The sequence below is a fragment of the Sceloporus occidentalis genome, unplaced genomic scaffold (genome assembly GCF_023333645.1).
Source record: "Sceloporus occidentalis isolate IW3139 unplaced genomic scaffold, rSceOcc1.0.p SCAF_7, whole genome shotgun sequence".
In the NCBI taxonomy this organism is placed as follows: Eukaryota; Metazoa; Chordata; class Lepidosauria; order Squamata; family Phrynosomatidae; genus Sceloporus; species Sceloporus occidentalis.
Window position 1 is genome coordinate 22,424,330 of NW_028316987.1, and position 22,165 is coordinate 22,446,494.

Here is a 22,165-nt window from a genome sequence, read left to right on the forward strand (position 1 = left end):
GGGGGGGGGAGATTTCAAGAGCCACATCTTAAGGTTGCCTCTCCTCAGTAGGTCTCAGATTCATACCCTCAAACTGAGGGCACCCTTGCTGTACATATATATCCTCTAACCATCTTTTCACAGAATCACAGAACTACAAAATCACAGTGTTGCAAGAGACCTCAAGAGTCATGTAATTCATCCCCTGTCACTGCAAGAGATTCACAAGTTAGGCATCCCCTAAATAAAGGAGAATCCATTACCTCTCAAGGCAGTTAGTTTTACTGCTGAACAGTCCCTACTCATTAGGATGTTCTTCCTCATCTTTCACTGAAATCTTCTTCCCTGTAATTTAATTATTTGGTTCGGGTTCTACCTTCTGGACCAATTTCTTTGATTTAACAGCCTTCTTGTTCCATCTTCTATTTAACTATTGCTACCAAATCAGATATTCCTTCTTCAAGCTAAACAGTCACAACTCAGCAGTTCCTTGTAGGACTATGTCTCCAGACCCTATAAGCCTAGTTTTTGGCTTCTTCTGGATACATTCTAGCTTGCTGATATCTTTCTCAAACTATGGTGCCAAAAACTGGTACTCCAAAGAAGGTCTGAGCATAGCATAATAGTTTGATACCATCACTTCTCTTGATTTGGATACTATATGTCTTTTGATTCAATCTAGAATTGAATTGGCTTTTGTTTTCTTTTTGTTTTCTTGCTGCATGACACTATGGGCTCATGTTCACCTTGTGGTCTACTAAGATCCTTAGATTCTTAGATCCATTTCACATGTATTGCTATCAAGCCAGATATTGCCTGTTTGTACATCCATTGGTTTATTTTAAATGAATAAGATCACAGTTCTCCAGTAGAAACTAATTTTGTTTGTTTTGGCTGAGTCTTCCAGTGTCTCAAGGTCCTCTTCTGTAATATTATCTCCCCTCAGAATATGTTTCTGAACACACTCTCAGTTCCTTTACTGAAGACATTAATAGCAATACAAAAAACAATAGACCCAGAAAAGAGCCTTTTGCTTAAGAACATTGTCCTTGAAGTCAGAATCCAAAATTATTCAAAGTAGAATAAAGTGGTAGTAGTACTTCCCTCAGTTTGGACATTATATTTCCACTGATGCAGTCTAGAATGGCATGGGCTTTTTTTATTATTATTATCTCTGCATCACATTGTTGACTCATGTTCAACCTGTGGTCTATTAGGACTCTTAGGCCCGTTACAGACCACCCAAAAGGGGCGATCTTGGGCCACTGCCGGTTGCAGCGCGGAGGAGCCACAGCAGCCAAACCGCGCAACTCCTCCGCACTGCAAAAAAAGGAGTGCAGAAATCGCACTCCTTCCGGCAACCCGGAAGAGCCGCCGCAAGTGCCAAAGCGCGCACTCACGAAAGCTCTTCCGGGTTTAGACGTCCGGACGCTGTGCGTCTGTTACGTCAAGATGGCGGCACCCGTCTGTATAGGGCGCTGCCATCTTGCTGTACTGAATACGCGCGAGGGGCAAGGCGCATCCGGAAGCGCCGCCCCTCGCGCGTATCCCTGGCGCAACAACGGCGCCGCTTAGGCCCGTCTGTAAGGCGCCTTAGATTCCTTTCACATGTACTGTTGTCAACCCATCCTACAATTGTACATTTTTCTCACTAAGTGTAGTACCTTACATTTCTCCATGTTGAAATTCAATTTGTTAGTTTTGGCCCAGCTATCTAATCTAAGGTCATTTTGAATTCTGATCCTAGGGTATTAGCTACCCCCCTCCTAATTTGGTGTCATCTACAAATGTGTTAAGCATGTCCCCTATTTCATTATCCATGTCATTGATAAAAATATTGAATAGCACTGGGCCCAGGACAGAATCCTGTGGCACCTCACTGGCCACATCACTCCAGGATGAAGAGGAGCCATTGGTGAGCACCTTTTGAATTCAGCCGGTTAATCAAATACAAATCCACCAAATAGTAGCACTCTCTAGCCCACATTTTACTTGATTATTTGCAAGAATATCATGGACGACCGTGTCAAAGGCCTTACTGAAATCAAGATATATTACATCCACAGCCTTTCATTCATCTACCAAACTGGTAATTTTATTTCGAGAGGGGGGGGGGAATGATCAGACTAGTCTGGCATGACTTGTTTTGATGACTTTTTGTGATTATGACATTCTTTTCTAAATGCTTACAGGCTGATCTGCTCTATAATGAACTGCTCTATGTTATTTCCTGGTACTTATGTTTGGTTAACTGGGTGGTAATTGTTTGGGTCCTCTTTTTCCTCTTTTTGAAGATGGGGACAACATTTGCCCTCCTCCAGTCTGCTGGGACCTCTCCTGTTTGCCAGGAATTCTCAAAGATTATTGGCAGAGGCCCTGAGATTATTTCTGCCAGTTCTTTTAATAGACTTGGATGTAGTTCATATGGCCCTGAAGACTGGAATTGGTTTATATTAACCAGGTATTCCTTTACTACCTCTTTACTTATTTTGTGCTGCAGTTCTACTACTGCATCTTCTGCTCCATTTCCCTCAGGCTGAGCATCATTTTCCTTTTGTGAGAAGACTGAGGCAAACAAGATGTTGAGTAGTTCTGTCTTTTCTTTGTTGCCTGTTAGCATTTTTCCATCTTCTCTATGAAACAGCCCTACCATTTCCTTCTTATTCCTTTTGCTAAACATAACACCCCCCAAAAAACCCTTTTATTGTTCTCTAGTAAGCCTGAGTTCATTCTGCGCCTTAATTTTTTTTTACTTTCTCCCTACACATGCTAGCTATTTGTTTAAATTATTCTTTGGTGATTTCCTTTTCCATTTCTTATACATGTCTCTTTTAAAATCTATCTCATTTGGAAGTCCTTTAGTCATCCATCCTGGTTTCCTGAGACACCTCCCATTTTTTCTCCTCATTGGAACCGCTAGAAATGGTGCCTTCAATATTTCCCTTTTTAGAAACCCCCATCTATCCTGAACTCCCTTCTCTTTTAGTATTCCTGACCACAGGATCACACCCAATATTTGCCTACTTTTTTTTTTTAATCAGCTTTCCTAAAATCTAAAATACATGTCTGATGATGCTTTGTTTCCCCTTTCTACTGTATAACAAACTCCAGGAGAACTTGATCACTCTTTTCTAAGAATCTAAAACTGAAGGTTTGTTTCCTTATGGTTCTTCCCTGAATGACTCTGTCACTCTTTCTTCTCTTATATATTATTCTTTCATGTATTGTTTCCATCATCATTTTATTTTTACTATTTACAAAATTCAGTCAGTCAGTCTTCAGCTTCATTTCTTGATCCTAGACCAATTTTTCTTAAAATCTTTGATTCTGTTCTGTTTTCTACTTTTGCATTCCAATTATCTATGATTAACAAAAAAGTCTGTTTTGGTATGTGATCAGAATGATAGCTTCATGTTTCCTCTTCCCTTCTATTTTATTCCCCCTTAAACATCCGAATGTGACATCCTTGCCAGCCCCCCAAACCCTCCCAGCATCATCCAAACGTGTCCTCCTTGACAGTCCTACATTCTTCCCTGAAACATCCAGCACTCTTTCTATGGGCTTTGGAGTCCTTTTTTTTCATCCTAACCATTACCCTTTTCTATGGGTTTTTTCATCCTAACCAGCAGCCTTTTCTATAGGTTTTGGAATCCGTTTTTTCATCCTAACTTAACAGCCTTTCCTATGGGCTCTGGAGTCCGTTTTTGCATTCAAACCAGCACCCACCCTCAGCTCTGTCCATGTTAAAATGTGAATACATTCATTCCCCAGTAGCTCTCTGCCCTTTTCCCAGTGGCATTTCCCCCTTGGCAGCAATGGAAGCAGATGGCGTACCAGAGCAAAATTGCAATGCCGCATCATGGGAAATGTAGGACCTTAGAGGTTTGGGGAGTGTACCAGGATGGAAGCAAAGTTGCATTCCACACCAGACCAATTCGGATTGAAATCGACGTTTTAACATGAATTTGCATGGTTGGACCAGGAGCGACTCTGAATCTGTGCTGCAAAAACCTCCATGCGATAAGGGCAATAGTGTGCTTAAACTATGGCTGACATCAGGGTTTTTCTGAATCTGGCTAGAATATTCATATGAAGACCTGTTTTTTTCCTTCTCCAATTTGAAAGCAAGAACTATGTACAGATATCACCAGACAAACCAAGTTGTGACTGGTAACAGAAAAAGAAAAAGGCAAAGATAAGATTTCATTCCTTTGCTGCTTGATGCTAACCAATGTCCCTTTTACAATGAAAGGCATGGGTCACTTTAGCATGTTACTATGTTTCTGTCCTTAACATTCAAATATGTTTTGGAATCACAGAGAGCATTGGGAGGTTTTTTTAAATTCACTTTTAATTCACAGTCATGTAGCCCTGTGCCCACAGAGTCCCTTAATGATGTGTAATTATTTTTATTTTATGTATAGGGTATTTCGACATGATGGTTCATAAAATCATAATCCAGGATGGTTTAAAGTTATAACTTAATACAGTAGGAATTGCTAGAATAAATACATCCTATGAAGTAAATATATATTACTGTTCCCAAAACAATGAGGAACAGAATTAATGAAATTCCCAAAAACTCTGTGTTTAAAGGGTAAGATCTTAAATTGTTCTGGTGAATAGAAACCCTTTAAGCTGGTGCTTAAATTTTAGAAAAATGGGCACAAAATATAAACATTAAACTACTTTGCCAGCCTCTGTTCCAAAGTGATAAGTATTTGGCCACTCAATCTTCACTTGTTAGATGGTATGATGAAATCAAATTTCAGAGAAGAATCATTCAAGAAGAATACATAAATATTTCTCCTGACAGAACATGAAGAGGAGACTTTGTTTCTTAGATATTTGCATGTTTTAAACTACATTCTCTATTGTACCTGTCTTATTAAATAGCAGATGCTTGAGTTTTATTTTGAAAAAAACTGAATTGTCTCTTGACAATGAATTTGGAGTATGCCAGCAGCTGCTTACTACAAGCACTATATGCCAGCTAACAGAACACAAAGTACTCCTTACAAAGAGGTTTTTTATACACTTGTTGCCAAACCTTGAAACTTGCCATGGCACTAACTAATCATTGTACCGGTGTTCAAAAAATGGGCATTTTAACTAAAGTTACAATACGGCATTAATGAAACATGTTGTTATGCTAAAATACTATTCCAGTGGTATGAGCAGGTATTCAACCATAATTGTTTGTGATTGGGTCCTAGAACAATAATCTTCTCATACCTCACTATTGTGAAGGATATGAAAGGATGTTATATGGAAGAAAGAGCAGGCTTGTTTTCTGCTGCTCCAGAGACTAGGACATGAAAAGAGATTCACCCTAAATATTAGGGGAAACTTCTTCACAGGTAAGAAGTTCTTTAACCGTGGAATATGTCGCCTTGGACTGTAGTTGAATCTCCTTCTCTGGAAATTTTAAAACAGAGGCTGGATGACCATCTGTCAGGAGTGCTTTGATTGTGTATTCCTGCATGGCAGGGGGTTGGACTGGATGGCTCTTGTGGTCTCTTCCATCTCTATAATGCTATGATTCTATGTAATCCATGAAATGTAAATTCTATTGATTTAAGTTATCCCAGTCTAAAGAAAACATGACCTCTGATGTGTTCTGCTTATTTCAATGAGCATTAAGATTATTTTTCAGCGTATACCAATTATTGCTGAAGAGAAACGTTTTAATATCTGGCAGCAGGAATTGACAAAATTTCTATGGGAAGGTAAAAAAGCTAGGATCAGCTGGAAAAATCTAACAGATACAAAAGAGAGAGGCAGTTGCATGTTAGCTAACCTAAAATTGTATTATCAAGCTTGCGCTTTAAAATGGATTGAAGAATGGATTAATTTAAATAATGAAAGAATATTGAATTTGAAAAATGACAACATAAGATACAGCTGGCATGCTTTTATGTGGTTTGACAAATTAAAAGATAACAGAGGTGCATTACAGACCGCCCCTTTGGGGCGGCCTGTAGGCGCACCTTTCCCCACCGGATCGGGGCCTCAGCGTCCAGAGTGGCAAAAGGCCCCTTCCCCGCAGCCTGGAAAGGGGTGTCCTTGGGGCTTCAAGCCCAAAGGACACCCCGCGGCAGCGGGGAGAAGGAGAAAGGGGCCGTTTGGCCCCTTTCTCCTTTGGTTCGCTGGGCGCAGCCATCTGAAGGCTGTGCCCAGTGGACCAAACCATGAAGGAGCTCCAAAACGGAGCTCCTTCCGGGGTTGCGGAAAGGGCGCCCTAGGCGCCCTGCCATGACCCCAATACATCACAACCGCACCGCCTCATTTGGAGGCGGCGCGGTCGTCAGGTATCGATGGCGGCGGCCATGCGGAACGGCCGCCACCATTTTGTGCGTGCACAGCGCGCACTAGGGTTAGGGCGGTGCAGAAGCACCGCCCTGTCTTAACCCTAGTACGCGCTCCGCGCATACTTTTTAGCCCGTCTGTAACGGGCCAAAGGCTTCAACCATCACATCTTTAGAAGAGCATTATTGAAGGTCTAGCTTTAAAAAACACAATTTAACGATATTTACCAACTTGGATTTCAGCTCAGGAAGCATTCTTCAGTAGAGCTAAAGAAAAAGAACTATGGATCAGATACAGAGACATCTTGATTAAAGAAAAAGAAAAAAACTACAGAATGAAATCTAGAGATCAATTAGAAAAAGAAAATATAAACAATAACTGGTTTCCATATCATCAACTATTGGAAAGATTTAAACAAGATATAAACAGCATAGGTATCGCAGAAGGAGAAAACAACTTGGATAAAATCATTGCAAAGGAACAGAAAAGAAACATAGCAAAATTTTACAAAATATTAAAAAAGGGACATGTAGCAGGAATTAATTAATTAAACACACCATGATAAGATGGTCATAGGACACTGGGGAGAACATCTAATTGAAACATTTGGAATTAACCTGGAAAAACACTAACAAATTTACTCTATATCAAAACTATAAGGAAAATTTCATAAAGATGATGCACCTCTGGTATCTCTCTCCTATGAAGCTAAACACTTTATATAACACTGGTAACACAAAGTGCTGGAAATGTTCTGAGCCTCAAGCAGATTTCTTCCATGATTGGTGGAAATATAACCTAGCTAAAAAAAATTGGATGTCTATTCACAATAAGATGTTAGAGATTTTGCATATCCAAATTCCTTTTATGGTTCATTTTTTTCTACTGAACATGACACATGAGATTAAAGAGAAAAAAATACATTCAGATTTTATTATACATGACAACCACTGCAAGTCTTCTCTTTGCAAAAGAAAAAAAAGATGGAAGAAATGTAACATTCCCTTGATCGATGAATGGATTCTAAAAATAAGAGAGAGAATGGATATGGAAATCTTGACCGTATTAATTAGAGGGAAATCAAGAGAAGTTGAGGAGGAATGGAGATGTGTGAAAAAATATTGGGAAACTTGGGAGAAGATATAAATAAAATATAAATAAAATAAAAATAAATTTAAAAAATTGTAAAGCATACTAATTAATATTTTATAATGGAGAGGCTTATCCCCTTTTCTTCCTTTTTCTTCCTTTCTCATAGGTTTTTATGGTTAGAATGAATATTTAACAAATGCTATTAGCTAAACGATATGGATGGAACAGTGAACAGAACTTAAAAGATATTAGGATCTATTAAGTAATTAGTTAAGTATAATTAAGCTTAATTAATTTGTTTGCAGAGACCTGGATTTAAGTATTGTTAACAGAAAATAAATATCTTCTTTGAAAAAGGATAGTTACAAGGTACTAGGAAGTTACTACTATAAAATGGATATATATATGTAGTATATAATATTTGGTGTATATACACGTTTTTTTGTTTTGTGTTGCATGTATGTTGTATATGTTGTGCTGGCCAAATGGCCGTAATAAAGTTGTTGTTGTTGTTGTTGTTGTTGTTGTTGTTATTATTATTGTATATGTCCCCTTTATGTTGTTAGTACAAATTCATTTTTTATAAAATTTTGGAGTGTGGAGTTCATTCTGACCTCAAACTGACCTCCTAGAGGACCCGCCATTTCTCTGAAGTGAGGAGACCAGGTAGACAACTTTCAAGGGAGGAGGCAGGATCCCTAGAAACAATACACACAGAAATTCCTCAAAGATGGTTTGACAGTTGCTAATGAGGGAGCTAGCACCTCTAAAACCAGCACAATGCTGACTGTTTGTTCTCAGCCTCACACTTAACAGGCCGGTGATCAAATCAACGACCCACCCATTTACTTGTTTGTCTTCTCCCCCAATTGTGCCAGACCCAACTGCATTGACCAGGCAACCCTATACCTTGGCTTAACAAAGCCCAGGCAATCAAACACCTTTGTATAGGCTTTGACCAACTCATTAAGCTCATCGCCAGAGGCTACATTTCACCTATAAGAACCCCTAGATTTGCTCACTCAGGTGTTCTATTTTCAGAATAGCTCCACACCAGACTGGACTCTGATTTTAGCTCCCTCGGCCAAACCCCTTCCCTACATTCCAGCAGCCATGTCTTATCCATCATCCATCATCCCGAAGAAGTCTTCAGAAGTGAGCATCACTTATAGTTCTGCCTCATTATCTTTTCCACTCTCCCACCTTTACTTTAATTGAGTCTCGTGTGTGTGTGTGTGTGTGTGTGTGTGTGTGTGCGCGCGTGTGTGCTCATTGCTGTATGTGTGTTCCCCCTTTAAATAAATATTTGGACTTTAATTGAAGAAGCCTGTCTCTGCGTCATCTCTTTAGGGAATATTTGGTCCTTTGCTATACACTAAGGGGCACGGTCTCATGAAGGTGTTGTTACCCCTCCCTCTCAGCAATTTGAGCTAACTAGAAATTCCGCTAATTAGAAACTTTCTAACAACAGGGACATAGCCAGGATTTTGGGAAGGGGGTTCCAGACTAAGTGCCACCATTATAATGGGGCTTGGGCGTATCTAAGGAAAGGGGGATTCCGGACCCCATGGACCCCTCCTCCGGCTATGTCCCCACTAAGAATGTCTCCTCTATTTACTCTTTATTATTAAACTGGAGTATACAGTGTGGTGGGCATTATCAGAACCAGATTTACTCATCTAAAGTCCTGATGATTATGTTCAGGATTGCTGCCCTCTTCTTGTCAGTACAATGTTGTGTTTTAACAGTATTCCAACCTCTAATTAGGAATATCTTGTATTTTATAAGGAATATTTATATAGATACCACTCATTATCTGATTTTAACAATTCATTATTTTGTGTGTATCCTGTTATTTCATTTGAACCTACTGTGGTCCAAGGAGGAATGCACTAAATATTTTATTATGCTACTTATAGATCTCAAAATATATGTTGCTTGATTAGAAGTCTTGTTCTTGGAAAAAAGCCAGCACCTAATCTCCTAATATTATTGACATAGGGTTATTCATTGCTACTAGATTGTCCTGAGTAGGAAGTCAGAACAATGCTCTAAATTTTGGTTCTTTATTGCTTGGTGGTACACAGTACATTTTATGCAATCCACAGCAAATTATGCATAAAATATGAATCTTTCACCTGCTCAGCTTCAGGAATGTAATAGATATACTCATTGATCTAAGTAGCGAAGGAAAGGGGAAATGTTATCACAGAAATCAGCTGCTTATCCACATAAATGCAAAAAATTGTCCTGCAATTACTTCCAGGCAGATGTGTATTCCTTGTCCCAAGAATCCAGCATATATTTCTTTTAAAAAAGGAGCAGCTAACAAAATTCCCACCATTATTCAATTGCTTTTCTTATATGGGCTAAATATTCATTGAGCGTAACAGTCATGCAAAAGTCACACATTAGACACTGACTGATGGAACAAAAAATACATTAGTGGATATTTATATTGTTTGTTCTTCTGGCAGATACTTCATTTTAGTGCCATTTTTCTTCTTCTTTGCCCTCCCAGGCTCATTAATTCATAGCATTGTTAAATATGAGTAGTACAGCAAACTATAGTATCCATGATGACATAAGATCCAACACAGTTGTGTCATGTCATCACACCAAAATTAGCATGATAACTCCATTGGTGGAACTGAATGGGTCATCATGGCTGTGGGCAAATGAGGCCGAAGATTATGAGAACCTATCTTGGGGACGAAAACAGTGTTTTTAAAGTTGCCCTTCAAATAACCTGAAATATGATTCTCCTTTTTTTTTTTAAATACATACACAAAGGAATCCAAAGTTAGATAAATAGTTCTGGCTGAACTCTGCTCATTTCATCTAGCCAAATCTAGTAAGCATCATTAGAACCATATCCACATTTGATTTTAAAAACAAAAAGCCTTATCAGTATGTGTGTGGGCTGGAGATGTTCACATCATGTTAATTATAAATGTATTGTATATAATATAATGATTTTAGTTTACAGTCTCCAAGAACCTAAATGTCACTGGCCCAGTTAATTATAACTAGTGCAACTTTAATTTTCTCAGTTGCTAGCCCACCATCAGAATAAAGGGACCAGACATAAGGCATTGGGTTAATGGCCACTTTATTAACCCAAGGGCTGTTCAAATAGGCTCGAAGAGGCAGCCTACAGCTGCCCCTTTTTCAGCTGGATCAGGGCTGTGGTAACCACATACCATGGTCCCAATCAGGCCTTTCCAGGGCACAAAAAAGAGCTCCTTTTTGAACCCTGGAAACGGTGCCATAGCTGTGGCTCCATGGCTATACAGTGCTCCTTTGGTGCTGCATTGTATGGACACAGCACTGGAGAAGAGTCGTGATGCCGTGTGTTGTGTGGAGTGGCATGTGGCGTCATGGTGCCGGGGGCGGGTGGAGTTGGGGTGTGCATCATTTGGATGCAATGCCCCAACTCTGCCTCCAGGCTGTCCTTAATGGCTGGTCTAAACATGGCCTTAGAAACCTATTTAACTGTATCAAATTCTGTGAAGTGCAAAAGGGGGAACAGCCTGGTGAGGAAGCAGCTGAGGCAGCTTTTCCTCTCCTTCCCCATCTAAGCACAAAGACATAGGAAACTGGTCTTTGTGCATGGCAGATCTAGTTTTGCAATGGAACTAGCCTGTGGTGAGGGGAATTGATGAATGTAGGGTATCCCCATGAGGATGGGGTCAGAGAGTGTGGAAGTGTGTTTGGTGTGTTAGGAAACCATTGTCTTTGCTCAATCTATTGCTGAGGGACTGTAGTTTGTGGATGAACTCCAGTTCTGCTGTTTCTCTTTCCAATCCACCTTTGTATTTCTTTTGTTCAATGACTGCTGTCCTGAGGTCTGAGATGGACCTACTACAACTTCATTCCCATACACAAAGGATTTGTAATTTGAATTGACATCCTCACCTACCAATTTCATATATAAGTCTGTGCTTGGCTTCCTCGCCACCAAATGCATCAGAGGAAGTAGACTGAAGTCTATGAAAGCTCACGCTGCTAATTTATTTCTTTCAGTTGGTCTCAAAGGTGCTACAAGATCTCTCTTTGAAAATTTGTTCTCTGTAAAGGTTGATCCAGCTGAAATATCTCACTCTCCACAGAAGAGCAAGAAGAATAATTACATTTCCCATCTCTGCAAGGGAGTGGGAAATTTACATCACTATTTCTAGGTGATACAATTTACCATATTTTGGCTGGGAAAAAGATGGTCCAGAGAATTTGGAAAAGTTTGGGACTACAAAAGCAGCTGCAGATACAGCACATGACCCCACAACTGCACTTTGTGCACCCATAATATAAATCAAAAAATCCCTTTAGAGAAGCTGTTCTTGTTAACCATACCATTGGAGGATTGTGTAGACTGAGCCTACTTGCCTAATTGTATATATGCCTGATGTAAAAGCCCAGTTCAAACTAGAAGTTCTCTGCATAACAAAGACATGAAAATACACAAAGATCATTCTCACTAGTTGCATGTAAGCTATAAAGGGGAAAAACACACCAAACTAGTACTTAGAAACTGTGAGCCTAATCCATACCTGGTCTTGGATATTTCAACTGACTTTTTATATTTTATTTTTAAAAACATTCACAGGGAATGTAGGGATAACTGCAGACGTGCATAGTGCCATTGGCTTTCTGAAATATCTCTGTTAAAGTACATCTCTTTAAGTTTACTCTTTTTCTCCCTTGATGCATACATTGCTGTCATGTACACTGATGGGAGCTAGGCATGTCTTTTAGAAGATTAACATAAATAATCCCATGAAAGCGAGGCAATTAAAAGCAATGCCTGGAAAAAAAATCCTTCTTTAACATTGTCCCCTGTGGAGACTTTCAGTAGAACAGATGGCACAGTTCTGTAGTTTGCCTTGTTCCTGTGTTCTTTACAAATATCTGTAAAAGCCCCCTTCCAAAGAATGATTTGGTGATTTATTATTTTTTTAAAAAAATGTTAAAATTATCTTCCAGAAATGGATGCACTGATACCCTTTCAGAGGACTGTTACCTGCAAGGGTCTATGATGTGGATTAGAATATTAATCTCACTTTGGTATTGTAGATGAAAGAACAGTGTATCATCTATCCTCTCATAAAAGTATTCATAAAAAATCCATGATCACAAATGACACCTCATTCCCAAAACAGTCTCATTGCTTATCTACTGCACTCAAAATTGAGAGTGAAAAGCAAAACAGTGCACAAATCCAGTGTATGTACATTTACTGATGGTCTAGCCACACTACAGAATAAAAGCAATTTGACACCACTTTAATGCCATGACTCTATCCTCAGCACCCTTATATTTGTAGTTTAGTGAGGCGTTCACCCTGGTCTGTCAGAGAGCTCTGGTGCCTGGGATGTACAGTTTGCACATTCCAGGATTGTGTTGAACAGAGTCATGACAGTTAAAGTAATGTCAAACTGCAAGAGAAAGCCTAAGAATGAGAGAACTCTCATTAGGTAATCTCTATTACTTTTGGCCCAAGACAGATGGGTTAAAAGCAGGGTGCAGCCACCAATAGGGTTCTGGAGCATGCAGCAACCACACTCTCTGGAGCCCTAGCACGTATGGATGGCGCCATCCTTATGTGGCACCATCTATATGGGGCCGTGTGCATGACACAAGCTTGGTGCTGCGTCTGCACCTCTGAGTTTGCATCATGGATGCATCACAGTTTGCCAATGGTGCACTGATAACGGCGTCCATGCACACCGAGAAGAACCTGGTTTTTCCGCATTCTTTTTGGTCTGGGGGGGCGCCATGCAGTTTGGCTGCTGCAGCATCCCTCTGGAGAAAAACTGGGCACCTCCAGTCCACCCCTTTGGGGCAATCTGGAGAGCCCCTATATTATCTATTTATTTCTTTGCCATTGGAAAAATAAATTAATTACAGTAAATTTGTATTTGTAACTACTGTTTCCAGGCTCTGATTGTAGCATCCCATGCTTGGCTGTAATACACAGTGATACTGATCACTCTCCTTCTTTTCTCACACTGTCACTGTATAGTCTCTAGCTCTTGAAGGCAACGTTCTTATACATTCACACATGGTCTGCTTCAGCTAGGAAACGATGAAACAGTTGGGTTGGCTTTACATTTCCCCCCCCATATCCAGTGGTTTAAAATTCATTCTCCTTGCATCCTGATTATGAATAAGAAATTTTATGAACTCCTATTTAAATGAGGAAATATTGGAGAGTTTGGTTTTAAAGGTACTGAACCATGTTGCACATGCATTACATACAGCTATTCAAGTCTGGAGATTACTGGGGTGTGTGAGAGAGATATGGAAATTGTAAGGTACGGTTGCAATATGCCAGCCTGTTAAATCTGGGAATTTGATTTGCATGGTATGCAAATAATTCTAATTATGCATATGAATTACCTGCATTCTAATTTTGCAAATTTAGCACATTAATAACAAGCACACAAACCAGACCTCTTTCCTTGAACTTTGCCACATCTCATATCTATTTCTCCTGCATGCTTCTGTGGCACCTCTTATCCACTGGTCCCACCTTTCCTCTCTTCATTTAGCTCATGCCTTCACAATGATTCCCTCCCTTACTTTGTGGCAGCACCCCTCTCTATGTGTTACCTTACCTTGCACATTCCTTTCCGATTATTTTGTTCTGTCACACCTCCGTTCTCTTGCACCTTTCTCCTACTTTCCCCATCTCCGACACTCCCTTCTTTCTCTCAAGTTTGCTACACCTTGCTTCTTGGTTATGTTTCCCTCCCTTGCATTTCTTCTACCGTACAGATGGGTTTTAGACTTCTTGTTGGCATCATGCTCAAATATTAATAGCTGTCCAGTGGCTTGAAAGCATTGATTTGTAGTATTGTAGACCTTGTTGGGTACATTATTTTCATTTGCTCTGCAATTTGAAGCAAACATTACTCCTCCACACACTGGGGAAGTACTATTAGCACTAAGTATTTGATTATGGGATCCTGAGAGGCCTTCCCATCCTGATTTCCACATATGGAATCATGGGAGTGATCATATCCATATAATATTACAATACAGTGAAACCCCAAAGTTACATGCTACATTATGGGGTGCTTTTGCCTAAATCCTATTGTTAGGCCCAACTAGAGTAGATCCATTTAATCAATTAGATTTACCTATGTGGTTCAACAACGAAGTCAATCAATTGGACTTGTCAATAGCATTTAAGTCAATATGAATAAAAGTGCTTGCATTGCCTTCCAATAAATGCATTTTAAGAATCAGCATAACCTCAGAGGAGTTCATCATCCATTTCACAGAACAAATCAAAAATTAAATTTTATCAGAGAAGAATAGTATTATCCTGCTTAACAGTTCTTGTACAATACTTATCCTGAAGTCAATTACTAAAGTCAATGGTTATCTCCTTCCAGTAGTGTATTGTATTTTTAATTGAATTTTAAAAGGAAATTATTTTCTTTTGGACCCATAGACATGCAATAAACATTGATCTTGACACAAAGCCTACAGAATTAAACAAATCCTTTAGTCCACAAAAGGAATGCAGCACACTTCATTATCAGTGCTTGCCAAACCTAAATCAATGAACAATTAAATATGATATTTCCCACCTCAAACTTTAGACAGATATGAATACACAGATGCTTGTTTCAAAAAAAGGTTGGTAAAGCAAATTGCACTTTTAGCTGTGTAGAATTTGTCAATGTGGTTTCACCCAGCAGAAGTATTGTTCATATTTTATTTGTTTAAAACCAAATTGCCACAGTTTTGAGTATGCTTTAAATGTTTGCACAGCTTGTTATGAAACAGAGCCTAAAGTCTGTAGATTTATTAAAATGGGATTTCTTGTTTTAATTGCCAGTTTGGAAAAATTGGCAGTGCCTCTGAGATCCACACAGAATCAGACTCTGGTCATTTGCAGCTCATGACTGTGTTCTCAGTTCTTATCACATCTCACTGTCCCACACAATGTCAGCTATGGTCTCTTGCCCTCACTCTCCTTTTTGAGTGATTCCAGTGTTATTGTGGTTATGAATCTGCCATGGTTTTGGTCTGAAGCTTAAAGTGCTTATCCTATTTGGGAGAGAGGGTTTAGCACCTTGGCTAACTTCTTTACAGGTTAGATTGAAATCTGGGGCAGATTCGCCATTCCAGTGATATTAGAACTACAGTATCAATGTATACAATATACACAATAAAACAATTTCATTAGCAATCAGCTAAGGACTGTGCACTTTCTTTAGTCCATCATAGAACACATGTGCTGTGGGACCTTCACATTATCCTTGCCTTTATCCTTCCTTCTTTCCTTTCAAAACAAGAACCATTAAATCATAAAACAAAATAATTAATGGGAAAAAAGAAAAAGAAAAGAGAAGAGAAGAAGAAAAAAATGACTAAAACACATTGATCTGAATGCTATTGGCTAATCCTAGAAAAAGTAAACCCATTAAATCAATATTCTAGTTGGGAATAACAATTGGATTCAGGTCATCTGTAAAGGAAATAATAAAAACACACCCACTCAGATCAAAGTATCTTCTGGAATAACCAAACTGAGAAACCAAGGAAATGCCTTAATAAAATAATCTTTGCCTGGACATGGAAGGACAACAAAGGAGTTCCACAGCCTAGGAACAGTCTTTCAAAGCTTAACTCTGTAAGAAAGAACAGAGATGTCCCAACAGCAGATACTTCGATCGTAAATCAGCCTGGATGGTCAAAGGAAGAATAGACATTGTAGTTTCCAGTGTTTTGCGGCAGCTACAAGATTTCCTTATTGATGTACCCACTCACACCTACACATTTGAGGAAGAGAACCTGATAGTATTGATATTTGGTGGTGTAGGGGGCCTAGTCTAACAAAACCATTATGAGAAACGAACCTCAGAGAGCTTTGGTAAGGAACATCCATTGGATACATTATTTTGATCTACCTGGACAAATGTTGCGAAGATTGATGAGTTTTGTCACAGCCAAAGTCATTATCAATTAAATATTTTCCATTTGGCATTCACTTGTGCATCACATTTTCCTTTTGAAACAACTCACTTACTGGATTCCATTCTGCAGATGTGTGGTTTATTTTTTTTCCATTATAACAAAGCTAAAAATGTTAATTTCATAAAGAAAGGTTTTAGTATGTCCTTGAGAACATCTAACTTCCTAGACTAATGTTTTTTATTTAGCATTCTGTCCTTGTTGTTTGCAACCCCTAGGGCAACAGAATGAACAGTACTCTAAATCTAAATTGCTGCTTGATTGAAAATATATACAAAGAATGGCTGGATAATGAAATCAAAATCTTTGCATTTATTTATTACCTCTTTACAACTTTCCCTTCCTTTAAGTAACTGTAAGGCATTGTCAAATATAATTTCCCATTATTGCCATAACAACCATGTGAGGTTGACCAGGCGGATACATAATTATTGACTTGAAAGATAATGATCAATTTCACAGATTGAATTCCTTGGCTGAAAGAGAATTTGAACCCATATTTTTAATCAAACTATCTAAGCAATTTTCACCAATAATTTTTCTGATAGTTACATATTATGTTACCACATTATTTCTCTTTCTTTTTGTTTTCAATACACACATAAGCACTACTATGAAAGTTCAGAAATTTACATAGTGGGCTGTAAGGCAGCTGAGGAATCAAGTGTTTCTGACTAGATTTTAAAACATCTCAGGATGATAGTATCTAGGATGTACAAACAGGTTTTTAAAAATAGTTTTGCTGGATAAAAGCAGCTATGATTTTTTTTTAAAAAATGAAGATGTCCATTGATCTGATAATTATTATGTTGGGATACATTAGAAATTATGGCATCAATGTGAAAAAGGTCTGAGCCGAATTCAGTTTAAATAGGATTGTTATCTATGGGTGGATTGGTGAATTGAATGGTCCAGTCACCTGCTAAAGCCCTGTTAGGAACTACCAAAACTAAAAAGAGACACACAGAGTCATTGACATCAGAACAGGGGCATGAAAGGATCAAGCATCCCTGAGACTGGGGGACTCAGCCTCCTGAAATGATTTGGCAAAATGGGACCATCAAGATGCCTGCTTCGGATGGAAGGAATATTTGGAAATATTTGGGAAATGGTTGAAAATAAATTTCTTGATATTCGGGAAATCATAGACTAATGAGAAACTTCTCAATTCAGGATTTATTCTGCACAAAAGTCTTTTTTTTTTCCTACAGGAAAAAAAAAAAGAAAAACACATGTAGATTTTGTGCAGGATAAGTCCTAAATTATTAATAATAGTCTTTGAAAACAGTGCAAAGAATGGATACTTTACTTATTGCTTCCTTTGAGAAAAAAATAGCAAAGAATTACATCCATATTCCTCTGTAGCTGAGCTTACTCAGAAATTGTCCATTTGAAGTGTACTAGATTATCAAGTGCCTGTTGTTGTTAACTGCCATCGAGTTGACTGTGACTTATGGTGACCCTATGGATGAGGCATCTCCAAGACACTCTGTCCTTAACCTCTCTGCTCAGGTCCTGCAGGCTCAAGCCTGTGTCCTCCCTGATCAAGTCTAATCATCTGACATGTGGTCTTCCTCTGTTCCTACTGTCTTCCACCTTTCCTAGCATCATTGTCTTTTCTAATTATTCATTTTTCCTCATGATGTGGTCAAAGTATGACAGCCTCAACTTAGTCAGCTGGCTTCCAGGTATAATTCAAACTTGGTCTGTTCTAGAGCCCATTTGTGTGACTTTTTGGCCATCCACAGTATCCTGAGAACTCTTCTCCAGCACCACAGCTCAAATAAGTTGATTTTCTTTCATTCTGCTCTTTTCTCCACTGTCCAGTTTTCACATCCGTACATGGTGATGGGGAATACAATGGCTTGGACTATCCTCACTTTAGTGTCCAGTCCATCGGCCTTGGTCCAGGCCTCAGAGGGAGAGAAGAATGCTGGACCTGATCCCCTCCTCCCCACCATTCCCTTCACCTTTTGTGTCATGTCTTTTTAGATTGTAAGCCTGAGGGCAGGGAACTGTCTATTATCCCCTCTGTTGTAAGCCACCCGGATTCCTATTATTATTATTATTATCATCATCATCATCATCATCATCATCATCATCATCATCATCATCATAATATCTTGACACTTTAGGAACTTGTCCAGTTCTTTCTTAGTTGCTCTTCCCTATTTTAGTCTTCTTATTTATTGACTGCAGTCACCACTTAAATCAATATTTGATCCAAGGTATTGGAACTCTTTGACTATTTCAATGCTCTCATTATCTAGGGTGAATTTTTATAGACCGTCAGTGGTCATTATTTTTCTTTTCTTAAAGTTCAACACTAAGCCTACCTTGGCACTTTCCTCCTTGACCTTCTTCTATAATTAATCCAGGTCTTTTTTTGTCTCTTCTAGACATATTGCACTGTCTGCACATCTTAGGTTGTTAGTATTCCTTTCTCCAATCTTCACTCCTCCTGCCTCCAAGTCTAGCCTGCTGTACTTATGATATTTTCTGCATAAAGGTTGAATAAATAGGGTGGTAGTATGCAGTCTTGCCAGACCTCCGTCCCTTAGTTTTTCATGATTTATGCAGTCAAATGCTTTGTTGTAGTCAATGAAACATATATAGATTTTCTTTTGGAAGTCTAAGGTGTGCTCCATTATCCATCCTATGTTTTCAATGTGATCCCTGTTGCCTCTTCTTTTCTTAAATCCAGCTTGTACCTCTGGGATTTCTTGCTCTAAGAAATGTGAAAATAGTTATTGTCATTGAGCCCTTTTAGGAATACTAAAGTCTGCCTGCAATCTATCCTTTGCATATTTGGGATAAGATACACTAAACATATGGAGAGCACTTCTAAGTACATACTGTGCTTGTAAGAATCTTTACACTTAGGGTTGTTTGAATGATAGTGCATAGAAAAGGCAATTTGCCTTCTTCAAGCAAGTACCAGAAAACAGTCAAAACTAATAACCTGTCAGCCAATGTTAAGTCTTCCCTCACCAAAAAAGAATGAGGTCCCTGCACTGAATTCTATGTATGCTTACTTTTGTTTAACTAAGGTACCAGATCGAGGTATCTCTTGTGACAAGAAACAATACTTACATACTTTACCCATCTAGGGTGGCTATTGTCTCTGTTCAACAGCTAGGATTATGAGGTTTTATAGTTCAGACAGGGTCTTAAACTGAGTAATGATTGTCTTTCCTGAAACTGGCCTCCTATCTCCCGCTCCATATCTGTGTATGTATTATCTATATGATATGGCAAGCCTATTGTAAATCTACCAGAGTTAGGTCTGCTGCTGGATCTATTACTCAGGGGTTGGGGATGAGTGAATTTCCACTCATTTTTATGGCCACTTCTCGCACAGTTGCTCCTGTTGCTTCCACTGGAGCTATTCAGCTGGTGGGCCCTATTTCCAACAGAGGTTAATGCTAGGATTGCAGTGGTACAACCTAGAACAGCTGTGAAGGGAGCAGACATAAACCTAAGAGTTGATCTTCACTTGAAAAATGTGGTTGTGTATATAACCACCTGGTAAGCATGTTTATAAAGTTTCGCATCTTCTCCATATATGGAACTCAAGTAGAAATGACTTCCTTAATTTTTAGTCACATAAGAGTCAGACTTGGAAAGATAGCCATGCTTTTCTGAAATTGCAAATACCAAAAAGAGTCTTGTTGTGGCACCCTGTAAACAGATTTATTGTACAAGAAGTCTGCATGCCTTAGAACTCCATGAGATAGATGAAATATTAGCCTCATTTGGTAGAAGATTACTACACAGCTGGATAGAAAGACAGGTTAAGAATGCACATACAAGTGTTGGGGAATATGCAGCCAATGGGGTTAAAAGTCTATAAAATGCAAAAGATATAGCCTATCTGTGACATTTCTATACAAAGTTCCATTGTAAACATGATAAGCACAGTGATTTAACACCTGTCATGGGAGAGAAAACCTAGAGTTGAGTGACTACTAAATGAATAAAATCAAGCTTGCCAATAAATTCTAATCCAGGAAGCTCATGTAAGAGTCTCCCTTGGAAATTCTTTTGCCAAAGAACTGTAATTTTCAGGTCAACAGTAGACTGGCAAGGAAGAACAAAATGTTGTCCCAGTAGATTATGAATGTTGATTACATATTTTTGTTATGTCAGATTGGCATCCATGTATTCTTGTTGAAGAAAGAGTCATTCGTTTGTGTTTTTTATAGAGCACTAGAACAGAACAAGTGGGAAATGCAACAAATGTTTGCAGTCTGTCCTCATCTACTAACAGTTCAGGATGCCACCCATTCAGTGATGCCCTCCTCTGAGACTCTATGCTTTGTCGTTAATTGCAATACTTAACTTTAATCTCTGTCATTGCTGATATGAAGATGGTTATCATTCCTCTGCCCTCCACCAATTCAGAAATCATTGTGCTTCAGTCAAAGTGATAGATGTTTAGGGATCTCAGAGACTCTTTGTCTACAATGGTCTATCATGATAATTTACTCTCTACAATGATACCTTAACACTTAACTTTTGCACTGAGTTTGTGATCACATCAAGCAAGTCAGTATGTAGAGACTATGGCCATGATATCTGGCAAAATGCTTGGACTTAGCAACTTCCAGCCAACCTAATTTTTCTACTAATCCTAAAGAAGAATTCTTGAGAAGATGGAAGCACATGATATTTGTGCCATTTATTTGTGATCCAAATAAGAGTCATACACAATCTTAGATTCTGTTTATATCTTGTTAAAGGCTCAGGGTTATCAGAACTCCTTCCAGCTTCCAAATGATATTCAAGACTTCAGTGGACCCATTCACACTACACAGTTATAGTACTGTTCCACTTTAAATGCCCTGGTTCCAGCCTATGGAATTCTGGAAGTCAGTAGACTTATGAGGCACTAGAGCTGTTTGGCTGGAAATTCTAAATTTGCCTCCCTACACTATATATCCCAGTATCCCATGGGATGTTGTGATGACAATTAAAGTGGAAAGTATGACAACCATTATGTAGTGTGAATGGGGCCCATGTCTACTGAATGTGATCTATCCTCATTGGACAGAGGAGGGTTTTTGGGGGGTAAAGGAGGGGGTGTCACCTAAAGTTTTGTTTTTCCAGTACTTTGACAAATGTGGGGTTCCTACTAGAAAGCACTAGAAAAGAAATTTAAATAATCAAACAATGAATACAATGCTGACTAGTATAATGAAAATCATATTGAAAATATTCAAAACACAGAACTTACATATAAAGAATATTCAAGGGAGCTGCATAATTGCTTAACAACATACCATATAGCAAGGTCAGCTAGATAATCGACAATGGTTTAACTTTCAATTTAGCAGTCCTTAACAAACATGTACATCGGTAAACACATTACATTTCTTTTCAGTTTCTCCAGAAAATATTTTCCCCATTGGCTGCAGTGATCAGATTTGCTTCTGTGAACTTCTTCATATTCACTTGTGATAGGATTCAAGCTTATGTACTTTATTTCCTGAGACAGAGGGGAATATTTGCTGTCAGGAAAATAAACTAGTACTATTAACATTAAGGTAGTCTTAATCAAATTTTCTTGGGATGTTTGATTTACGAGGTTTATAAAATTATAGCTTTATATAGCTTCTTGTTCTGTTATGGGGTCTTGTTTCTTGCTTTCCACATCATTAAATATATGAATACTAAATTATAGACAGAACATTTTAATAATTGATGTGTGTGTGTGTGTGTGTGTGTGTGTGTGATATGTTTGGGATTAATTTTCCATGTGAACATTCAGCTGTTATGTATAAATACCAGAAATGTT